The sequence below is a fragment of the Hibiscus syriacus genome, unplaced genomic scaffold, assembly GCF_006381635.1.
Source record: "Hibiscus syriacus cultivar Baekdansim isolate YM2019G1 unplaced genomic scaffold, ASM638163v2 tig00116939_pilon, whole genome shotgun sequence".
Lineage (NCBI taxonomy): Eukaryota > Viridiplantae > Streptophyta > Magnoliopsida > Malvales > Malvaceae > Hibiscus > Hibiscus syriacus.
Window position 1 is genome coordinate 983,660 of NW_024063477.1, and position 12,934 is coordinate 996,593.

At 32.0% G+C, this 12,934-nt stretch overlaps 1 pseudogene; it reads right to left on the minus strand.

The window, feature by feature from the left end:
* Positions 1-9,851: 9,851 nt before the first annotated feature.
* On the minus strand, positions 9,852-11,950 carry LOC120188243 (annotated as a pseudogene).
* Between the last annotated feature and the right edge of the window lie 984 nt (positions 11,951-12,934).

Genomic DNA, 12,934 nt, shown 5'->3' on the forward strand with positions numbered 1-12,934 from the left:
TCTTCATCTTCTTCTTCCTCTCGTATGTCCAAGCTCAAAGGTGAGTTTTCTATTTTGTTGGTTATTTGTTGAATTAAAGGTTGGGTTTTGATCATTAGATGATAACTAAGCTTAAGGAAAGCTTAACTTATCTTAAAATCAAAAGATAAAGGAGTTATGACATATTAAAGAAAATGGGTTTTAAAGTGAAATTTTGAATAGGAAGGTTTAAATGAATTTGGAGGATGAATTTGACTTGTCATCTATGAGAATAAGAAGTTAGAAGTGTTAGAATTAAGTTTGGATAACATGGAAAATTTGGTATGATTATTGATTTCTATATGGAGAATAGAATTTTGAGGTTTAAGATGAAATAAATGGATATAAATTAGTTTAAGTATGTATATTTGAGTTAATAATAGAGAATGGAATGAAATATGAAGAATTGAAGCTAGAAATAGTGAATTTTTGTATTAGAAAAGTAAAATTTTGGGTTTACAGATTACGCAGGGGATACAAATACCCCCTGGGGGTATCGATTCCCCCCTAAAGAAAAAAATGGAATTTTGGTTCATTAAACCAGCTTAAGTTATTAACATCAAGTTTAAGGTTTAAGCTTCTGATAATTATTTTAAAATGTTATATTTATGTAGATATTGAGCCTAAACAAGTTTCGAAACAATCAAAGAATTAGGATCGAATCAAAGCAAGGCTAAGGTGAGTGCAATTGAATTGTACGTATGTTATTGAATAAACATTGGCTTGCGATGAGCCAATGACAGAGTTACTGTGGTAAGAAGTAACTTTTAAAATGTTATGTGATTCTTATGTGTGCATTAGTACATGGAAATGGGTGTATGTTATTATATGTTACATGATCTACATGCTTACATGAATATGCAATATGTGATATATGATGTATATATGAACATATGTGAACAAAATATGACATGCATGTTTACATGAACACATGAGAAATAATATAAGTTATATGATATGATTTATATGATTACATGCACATGTGATATATGTTATATGATATGGATCTATGTGACTACGTGAGAAAGAATATTTGTCTATGAGAAGACATAAGAACAAGGTATAAGCTATGTGACATGTGAATATGGATCATATGAAAATGTTCTACGTGTAAGTGAACTATGTGTCGATGTGAATATGTAATAAATATGAAAGATAATGACCATGTTATGTGTCATTAGATCTAGAGGTATAGTTGGCATGCCAAGAGTAGAGGGTCTACGCGGTCCTTCGGGACAAAATTCTACATGGTTATTCGGGACATATATGTATTCTTTGGAACATGTATGAGGTATTTGAGACACCTACTTGACCCTTGGTATATATATATGATTCTTAAGGAATTTCTATGTGGTCCTTATTGTAACATCCCAAAAGTCGTGTCAATAACCAAAATAGAATTTTTGGTAATTTAGTGACCAATCTCAGAAGAGATTGAAAGTTTAGGGATTTAAATGAAAAGTATTGATGTTGGATTTAAATAACAAAGTTTGAAGTAACAAGGTTATTATGGTCATTTTTTAGGAAAGATTTTTATTTCCCTTTATAAAGGGTAATAAGCACGTGGGAATGAGATAATTTCTCCAGAGCATTCTTTACACTTCTTCTTCTTCCTCCTGTATCTCCAAGCTCAAAGGTGAGTTTCTTTGCTTGTGGATTAATTATTGATTTTAAGGTTGGGTTATGATCATTAGAGGATAATTAAGCTTAAGGAAAGCTTAATTTGTTCTAAAACAACAAGATGAAAGATATAGAATAGATTAAATAAAATGAGTTTTTAAGTGAATTTTTGAAATATAAGGAGTTAATAGATTTTGAAGTTGAATTTGACTTGTCAAGGGTTAAATTAAGAGATGTGAAGTGATAGAATGAGTTTTAAAACATGTTGAAAATCTGGTATGATTCTTGAAGTTAATGAAGAGGAGAGGATATTAAGGTTAAAGACGAGATAAATGAATATAAATGAGTTTAAACATGTATATGTAAGTTAAGAATAAAAAAAAGGGATGATATATGAAGTAATTAAGCTGAAAAGAGTGGATTTTCAGGTATAAATTGGAATTCTGGGCTATGTGCATCGCTGCACATTCAATGTGCACCGATGCATCAAGGGTAAATCCCAGAAATTGTTCAAGGTGTATCGATGCGCCTGAAGTGCATCGATGCACTCTTCTAAAATACGAACATCGAATGCCATCAGTGCATCGATGCACAAGTAGTGCATCGATGCACCCCTTAAATGTAAACATCGAATAGGATTTATGCATCGATGCAAGGTGTGGTGCATCTATGCATACATTCATTAAAAGATGAAAATGACTTTTCTTTTAGCCCAAGAAATGATAGTTTAGAATATATTAATTAATATACTGATTAGTATCAATAAATTAATATGTTTATACAGAGCCTAAAAAAGTTATGGAACTTGGCAAATAAGATCGATCAAGGAAAATATAACAGATCGATATTGACTAGTGAGACCAGGTGAGTACATGATATTAACTGTACATGATGTTTATGGAATTAAGACTTGCGATGAGTCTAATTCCGATAATAGATGACATGAGTACAATAATATAAATATAATATGATATGATGTTTAAAAGTACCTGAGCATGATCCTGTAATAATATGGTGCTAGAAGTATATGAGTAAATGCATAGGTTTAATTGTCGAATGTATATTTATATGTGAACCTTTTGAATGCATGTATGTGTGATAATAGGTTATATGATCATAAGAGATAAGATATATGATAAAATATATGTGAAAGTGATATAACTCATATGTGTTTCTATGAGAACGTTACACGATATGCTATGTATGTTATATGAGTGATGTCAATATATGTTATGAGATAAGAATCATAATTATGAGCTATATGAAAAAAAAAAGAATACAAGTACAAGTGGAAAGTTATGTGATACGTGAATGTGAATTTCATGGAAAAATGCTACGTGAAAGTAAACTACGTGACTATGTGATATGAATATGTGAATGTGTAATGAGGTAAAAGATAATGCCCATGTCATGTGTTATGAGAGCTATAGGTATAGTTGGCATGCCAAGAGTCGAGGGTCTATGCGGTCCTTTGGGACATAGTGGTCCTTCGGGACATATGTGTTATAAGTGGTCTTTCGGGACATCTACATGGTCCTTCGAGACAAATTCTATGCACCCCTAGTGGGAATTATACGAGCTGTGGTGACAACATAGTGCACAACCTCTATGTACTCACATACCTTAAGTTCTCAGAAGTGTGCATGGGCTAACAAAAATGATAACGATAAAATGTGAGTTGCAATGAGAAATGTGTTACATGTTTTATATGATGATATATGTGAATGTTTGTATATATTACAGGAAAGAATGTGTGTTATGGGTTATAACATTTGTTATGGGATGTACATGAATATATGTTAAGGTATATATATGAATGAATATCAAGGACTCATATGATGATGTAAGAACATGTTATAAGATATAGAATATGAAAATAAGAGATCATATGAAAAAGAGATAAGAGATAGAAAGGATAACCATATAAGAGTATGAGAAAATATAAATGGTGACATGCATGTGTGTATGTAATTGTTACATGAAAAAGTATGTATACCAGTATGACGTTGTATTACATGATATGTACATGCATTTGATGATTTACATATGTATTTATATGTCTCACTAAGTCTATGACTTAGCGTGTGAGTGTTTCACACGTAGGTTTAGGAAACCAGGAAGAGAAGCTAAGAGGAGCAAGACATGTTAGTTTTTCCTTACCGAATGTCAGATCAGAACCTAAATGAATAACATGTATTTTGTTATATATAGAATTTAGTTGGCATGTAATTAAAAGATTTGTATTAGATGCGCTCTGATCAGTTTTGTAAAAGCATATGTTTTATATCATAGAAAATAAATGGTTTTATTAGAAATATCAAATTGAATCTTGGGTATTTTGTAAAAGTAAATGTTTTGAGTAGTCAATGTGACACCTCAGACTCGTATTCGGGTCGGGTACGGGTTGGGGTATTACATTTAATGGTATCAAAGCTAAGGTTTAGACGATTCTAGGCTTAAACCGAAGTCAAATGAGTTTTAAAAATGTGTACATGCCAACATAAACTGACAATTTCTGATATGATAGTGTAATGAGTGTGTTGTCTTGCTAATAGAATTAGATTACTAAGTTATAATAGAAGTATGATTATGATAATTCCGAAATAAAGTGAAAGGTGATATTCCTGATTGTTGTAGCTATTCACCTGCCCTGGCCAGGCATGATGAAGAGCGGACACCTCAGGAAGTGCCTTGTAAGGTCAAAGGTTGATTTCAAAAAGTTGAAATCATATCTTAATAGTGATAGAAGGTCTTTACTGTTTTGAACCGGGAAAGTGATATGGAATAGTTTTGTTATTACACGAATAAGATAGAATATGGTGAACAAGTTTCACCATAAGAAAGTTAAAAGATCTAACGATGTGATTAGAATTTGTAGAAAAGTTCAAGAATAAGTGAATTAGTGATCAGTTTATAAGATAAATGGAATAAGAGATATGAATTTGAAACAAAGATATAGTATCGTGTATAAGAAAGAGTGTTGCATTCTAGATGGAAAGAGTTAGTGGTGGCTAACCAGATTATGTGATGGAAAATGTATTGAAATTATAAGATTTTGAGATATTGTCAGGATAAGATAACTAAAGATAAGGTGGATATGGATATAGTTGTATATTTTGAGCATAATAATATGACATAGTGAAGAAGGTGAGGATTCATATGTTTGAGTAAAGCTAGGGATTGATAAGAAGAGTTTAAGAATGGGTGCATCAGTGATCAATTTATAAGATAAAGGAAGTTGGAATATTGGGTTGGAACAACAAAAATTTCATGGTGTATGAGAATAAATGTGGATTGATAAGTTAAGTAAACTATTATTGAGATAATTTCGACTGGAAATAATCCATATGAATGGTTCGATGGAGGTTTATGCTTTAGATTGAAAGAATTGGTGCTGACTAACAGAATCATATGATAGTAAGTGTATTGAAGTTAAAGGATTAGAAGATAATGTCAAGGTAAATTAATTAAGTATGATGTGAATTTGGATGTGATTCTGATCATATAGATATGATGTAGGTAAGAAAATAAATATTTGTTTGTTTTAAAAAGGGGCTTTAAGGAAGGAAATACAAGTACAAGAGATGGTAAAGAATGAAGTTCTCTATAAGTAAAGCGAATTATCAAAGTTACGAAGATACGATGAAGATCAGTAATCAGAGATGAGTATAAATGATAAGAAAAGAGTAAGTGAACTTTAAAGAAAAAGATATGATATGTATAAGAAGATTTTGATTTTGAAGGAAAGAAAGAATAAAAGGATAGGAAAAGATTGTGTGTATAGTAATACAGACAAGGATTAATAAATGAGCAAAAGCTTGATTTATGTACAAAGCACATAGAGACTGATGGAAAAGATCAATTGATCTATAATATTGAGGAATAAGGATTTGGGGTTGTTGTCCATGTAATGAATGATATTATATGGACTTATACAGATGTGAACGTATTTTAAGAATTGAGTATGGGAAAATGGTAAGTTTGCTAGTGGTAACAGGAAAGATTAAGGGAAACAACATGAAAATATTAGAAGACATGATATTATAAAGGTATGCAGTGAAAATTCGAGGATGATTTTTATTAAGGAGGGGAGATTTGTAGCATCCTAAAAGTCGGGTCAATGACCAAAATAGAATTTTTGATAATTTAGTGACCAATCTCAGAAGAGATTGAAAGTTTAGGGATTTATATAAAAAATATTGATGTTGGATTTAAATAAAAAGTTTGAAGTAACAAGGGTATTATGGTCATTTTTCAGGAAAGATTTTTATTTCCCTTTATAAAGGGTAATAAGCACGTGGAAATGAGATAATTTCTCCATAGCATTCTTCAGTCTTCTTCTTCTTCCTCCCTTATCTCCAAGCTCAAAGGTGAGTTTCTTTGCTTGTGGATTAATTATTGATTTTAAGGTTGGGTTATGATCATTAGAGGATAATTAAGATTAAGGAAAGCTTAATTTATTCTAAAACAACAATATGAAAGATATAGAAGATATTAAAGAAAATGAGTTTTTAAGTGAATTTTTGAAATAGAAGGAGTTAATAGATTTTGAAGTTGAATTTGACTTGTCAAGGGTTAAATTAAAAGATATGAAGTGATAGAATGAGTTTTAAAACATTTTGAAAATCTGGTATGATTCTTGAAGTTAATGAAGAGGAGAGGATATTAAGGTTAAAGACAAGATAAATGAATATAAATGAGTTTAAAAATGTATATGTAAGTTAAGAATAAGAAAGGGGATGATATATGAAGTAATTAAGCTGAAAAGAGTGGATTTTCAGGTATAAATTGGAATTCTTAGCTATGTGCATCGATGCACATTCAATGTGCACCGATGCATTAAAGATAAATCCCAGAAATTGTTCAAGGTGTATCGATGCACCTGAAGTGCATCGATGCACTCTTCTAAAATACGAACATCGAATGCCATCAGTGCATCGATGCACAAGTAGTGCATCGATGCACCCCCTTAAATGTAAACATCGAATAGGATTTATGCATCAATGCAGGGTGTGGTGCATTGATGCATACCTTCATTAAAAGATGAAAATGACTCTTCTTTTAGCCCAAGAAATGACAGTTTAGAATATATTAATTTATTCATTAGTATGAATGAATTACTATGTAGATACAGAGCCTAAACAAGTTCCGAAACTTGGCAAATAAGATCAATCAAGGAAAAGATAACATATCGGTATTGACTAGTGAGACCAGGTGAGTACATGATATTAAATGTACATGATGTTTATGGAATTAATACTTGAGATGAGTCTAATTCTGATAATAGATGACATGAGTACAATAATATAAGTATAATATGATATGATGTTTAAGAGTACCTGAGCATGATCCTGTAATAATATGGTGATAGAAGTATATGAGTAAATGCATAGGTTTAATTGTCGAATGTATCTTTATATGTGAACCTTTTGAATGCATGTATGTGTGATAATATGTTATATGATCATAAGAGATAAGATATATGAAAAATATATGTGAAAGTGATATGACTCATATGTGTTTCTATGAGAACGTTACACGATATGCTATGTATGTTATATGAGTGATGTGAATATATGTTATGAGATAAGAATCATAATTATGAGCTATATGAAAAAAAAAAGAATACAAGTACAAGTTGAAAGTTATGTGATACGTGAATGTGAATTTCATGGAGAAATGCTACGTGACTATGTGATATGAATATGTGAATGTGTAATGAGGTAAAAGATAATGCCCATGTCATGTGTTATGAGAGCTATAGGTATAGTTGGCATGCCAAGAGTCGAGGGTCTACGCGGTCCTTCGGGACATCTACGTGGTCCTTTGGGACAAATTCTATGCGCCCCTAGTGAGAATTATACGAGTTGTGGTGACAGCATAGTGCACAACCTCTATGTACTCACATACCTTATGTTCTCAGTAGTATGCATGGGCTAACCAAAAAGATAACGATAAAATGTGAGTTACAATGAGAAATGTGTTACATGTTTTATATGATGATATATGTGAATGTGTGTATATGTTACAGGAAAGAATGTGTGTTATGGGTTATGCCATTTGTTATGGGATGTACATGAATATATGTTAAGGTATATATATGAATGAATATCAAGGACTCATATGATGATGTAAGAACATGTTATAAGATATAGAATATGAAAATAAGAGATCATATGAACAAGAGATAAGAGATAGAAAGGATAATCATATAAGAGTATGAGAAAATATAAATGGTGACATGCATGTATGTATGTAATTGTTACATAAAAAAGTATGTACACCAGTATGACGTTGTATTACATGATATGTACATGCATTTGATGATTTACATATGTATTTATATGTCTCACTAAGTCTATGACTTAGCGTGTGAGTGTTTCACACGTAGGTTCAGGAAAGCAGGAAGAGAAGCTAAGAGGAGCAAGACAAGTTAGTTTCTCCTTACCGAAAGTCATATCAGAACCTAAATGAATAACATGTATTTTGTTATATATAGAATTTAGTTGGCATGTAATTAAAAGATTTGTATTATATACGCTCTGATCAGTTTTGTAAAAGCATATGTTTTATATCATAGAAAATAAATGGTTTTATTAGAAATATCAAACTAAATCTTGGGTATTTTGTAAAAGTAAATGTTTTAAGTAGTCAATGTGACACCTCAGACTCGTATCCGGGTCGGGTACGGGTTGGGGGTGCTACACTTATGGATAATCTTACATGGCACTACGGTGTATTTCTACGCGGTCCTTCGGGACAAATTCTACATGGCACTTCGGTGCAAATTTATACAAGCTGTGGTGATAGCATAGTGCACAACCTCACAGTAGTCACCATACCTTAAGTTCTCAGTAATGTACATGGGTCTATAAAAGACATCAAAAGTATTTACAAGATTCATATGTGATACTATGTGTATTCCTAAGTGAAATGTATTTATTATATGAGATTAGTAATTGTTTATGCAATGGTGTGATTTAGAGTTTACATTATATGCTGATATGGTATATAAAGAAATTAGTGACGATAAAATGAGAAATGATAAGCATGTTAATGATGTTATGTTACATGATATGTGCATGTATGTATATATTACAGAAAAGAATATATGCTTTGGTATGATAAGGTAATATCAAATGTTCATGCATTGTAGAAGTTACAGTGAGCATATAATTATGTTTTATATGCCTCACTAGGTCATCGACTTAGCGTGTGATTGTTTCACGCGTAGGTTTTAAAAGAGGGAGATTGATAAAAGTTATGCAAGACAGGTCAGTTCATCATTTCCAAATATTATATCATAAAAGAAATTAATAGTATGTATTTTGTAATTATTATAGTGGTTGGCATGTAAATAAAGTTTTGAATCTGATATATTCTAAAGGGTTAGTAAAATCATATAACTGAGTTTTGTAATGTTTTCAAATGTGTATATGTAAATGGAAATTTTATACAGATGAAAAATTAGATTTTTATGAATTTATATGTATTTTACAAAAGCACTATAGCAGTACTGTAGCAGGGAATCCGTACCCTGTAGCAGGGGAACCGGTTCCCTCAAGTAATTTGAAAAAATTTTAACATTTGGCACTGTTCACAATACTGTTCATGATACTGTATTAAAAAAGCAAGAAGCAAACCGAACTAAATAGAAGGTCTAAAAAAACTAGATCGAACCGATCTCACCCATACAATTGAAAACAGTTTTAATGAACTTTAGTTATTTAAAAAAATATTAACAGCTAATTTTATTAAATAAATAATAAATAGAAAATATAATAAAAATTATAATTTTAAGAAAGAAAAGTCTGCAACTTTTAAAGTAGACTAATTACACTGATATTTTTCTGGGTAAACTACACTTTAATAGTTAAAGTATTACTTTTATCTGCTTTGGTACCTAATTTTTTTTTCTTCAAAATCATAACTAAAGTTTAGTTTATGTTTCAATTTGATTCCTTGCCGTTAGAAAAAAATAATATAACTACTGATGTGGCATTTTATTTATTTTTTCAATGATGCTGTGAAATTACCTTATAGTGATTTTTAACGACATATATTAAATTGAAACTTAAACTAAAAGTCAGACATGATTTTGAAAAAATAAAATTCAGTTACTAAAACGGAATAAAAGTATTAGTTTATGTACTAAATGTATAATTTATACCATTTTCCGTAAAACTATCAAAGAGAAGCAAAATTCATTATGAGCTTCATTACAATTTCATTAAGCACTAAGCAGAAATAGAGTGACAAATGAACAAGTTAAGCAAAACTATAACAGTAAAGACAAGAGCAAAGCAAGTTGCAGACCAGATGCAGCAATTTGTATCCGTAAAATTTACAAAAGAGAAAAAAAAACTGCAAAATGATCCCAAATGCGTCAAAAGTTAAAATCAAGAGTAACCCTTTATACTAATTCCCTTTTCAACAGCCCATATGTTGTCAAAGCTCGAAATCTTCATCTCTAAGAGCGACCTCAGCAGCCTCTTCATCTTCTTCCGAAAGAATGAAGTACTCGTTTTTCTTCACGGGTCTAGACATGTAAAAGATAATCAAATAGAATGACAAACTCGCAGTCTCCTCGGCTGCATTGCTAACCCATTGATACTTGTAAGCTGCAATGATCCTCAAAGCAAACACCACAATTCTGGTGAAATTCAGATACCCAATCACCACAATGTAGAACTGCCTAAACGGACTCAATTTTGCCAAATTCCTCGTTGCCTTCCCATCAGTTTTCGAAGTTTCTCTCAACGAACGAATGGACCAAACAATTGGGAAAATTATGGCGCAATAGCAGATAATATATCAACCAGCAAGAACACCTGATTCCACGTAGCCCAATCTTTAATAAACGACCCGGTTTCGCCGATCACAACCGACGCAATATTAGCTAAGACTTGAAGCGGTATCACGATCATCAACACCTTTTCCCTTTCTTGAAAGAACAACTTCAAAAACGACCAACCGGTGCCGATCAAAACAATGACGGTAAATAACAAAACGACACGAATAAACTGAAAAATGTAGAACAAAACATCCCAACCGTGAGGAGTCCCGGTAACTTTAACGTAATGCTTATCTTCGGCGGCGTAGATCAGATTCAAAGCTTTGAATAACAGCAACCCTGCCATTAATAAATGGGTCCGATGTACGGATCGTTTATTAGTATTGCAAACGAAGATCCAATAAGCTAAGAAGGGATTAATCAGTAAGAAATTATTCCCATATTCTTCAAGTTCTTAAACCTGCTCTGCTCACTCCATTTATATATTCTTTGATGACCTTCAAATGTTTTGTTGGGGTTCATCCTGTAATGAATAGATAGTTACGTGAATAAAATCAAAGCCATTGTCTCCAAGGATGGACTGAGAGAGCTGGTAGGGATGATCGTTTCATTCACGTTTATGAAATGGTCTCTCATGATATAAAATCTTGCGTCTGTCTCGTATCTGTCTTGTACCTTTTGGATGAATAATATCATTCATGAAATGGTCCCTCCTTGGTAACCATTTTAATAATTTCGTTTTGCAGGATAAGAATCAAATGCAACGTATGTTCTTCTGGCTAGGGACAGTGACCTAACAAGAGCTAGCATAAGGGCATTAATGGTGTTATATTAGAAAAACTCCGAAAACCCAATAAATTCTTGCAATAATTTCATACTAGTGTAGACTGGTAATACTAATCTTGCCTGAAATCCTAAAAAATATTGCATTCAAATCAATAGTGATAACAGGTATGTCTAAATTACCCAAAATAAAACGACTTTTTGGAAGTTAGTAGCATAGATCCACTTGTAAAAGGTGTTTCTGAAAGTGACTTCCATGACACATGGAGCCTTTCTTTCTCTTCTGTAACACTCCAGTGCTATCTGGTAATCTAGGTTCGATTATTCTGAAGTTGAATCGAATCAAATCGATTTGTAAACGAAAGGAGCGCTCTTCTAACCTCTGTTATTTTCCATTCATAATATTTGAAATCGAAATCTTACTACCACTCAATCCAATAGTGGATGGTATGACACATTGGGCCTTGGTGTTGAACTTTTAGATCTCAGATTGGAGTTGAAATTGCAATTTGGAGTGTTTTGTGACAGTAGCTAGGTGGAAGCCTGAGAAGGCACATGCTTGCAGGCTGGCATTGAGAGCTAAAAGAAAAGCTAATTGCTCATATGAAAGTGAGAACTGAGTAACCTTGATGGACATGAACAAAGCTTTGGGTGCAGCATCACGTGATTACCTGCTTCATTTGTAGCAGTGAAAGCAGTGATTCGGGTTTGTATTTGGTTCCTTCCATTTGTCATCCCTCAAACAAAAAGCTATTTATTTTTTACTTTTACCCCCTCAGTTAAAATTTACATCTCGAAACTCTTTTCACTACACAAGAGAGTATTAACATCTGCAAAAGGATTGAACAAATTTACAAGGTGACAATGATTATCATCTGCCTGTGTTCAGTGGTGGTTGCACACCTATGTTAGGATAGATAAATGATTACTCTAAAATTCAAATTTCCTTTCATTAATAATTTATGTTACCGATTGTGTTCACTTAAAAATATTTCTGAATGTTTAGCAAAACATTGATTTTATCAGTTCATTTCTTTTATATGATACATATCCAGGTGCAGTGTTCTTATTGAATATTGCAGATATCTTGGATAAGCGGGAAATGCTTACGTGTGGCAGCTTTATATACGGCTAAAAAAATGTCTTATCGGTTTTGTTATTGTTTAAATAACAAAATCGGTAAAAAATGACAGAAACATTATTAGGAGCTACCGGTTTTGTTATTATTGGACGTTTTACCGGATTTGGTAAAAATGACCAGAAATATTATTAGGCGTTACCGATTTTATTATTGTTGCATTTTTACAAAAAATGTTAAAAAAATTGATGTTTTAAGTAAAAATAATAATATTTTAGGTAATTTTTTATCGATTTTATTATTTAAACAATAACAAAACCGATAACACTTATTTTAGTCTTATATCAAATGTCGTACCGTATAACTTCTGGTTCAGCGTTGGACCAAAATAAGGAGTTATTACAAGCGGAGATAACCAAAATAATAATAATAATAATAATAATAATAAGGTCCTAGAGCCTTGGATAAACCGCTTCCCCACACCAAAATGTTGGAGCTTAGTATTTGGTTATTATTATTGCTGCTTTTCTGGGGATGAACGGATTTTATGGTTGTTTTTAGCGAGGTCAGCAGCTGCAGTCAACGTATACATAGCCCCTATGGCAGTGATTTTTTTAAAGGTTCATGGCAGTTAATTTTCG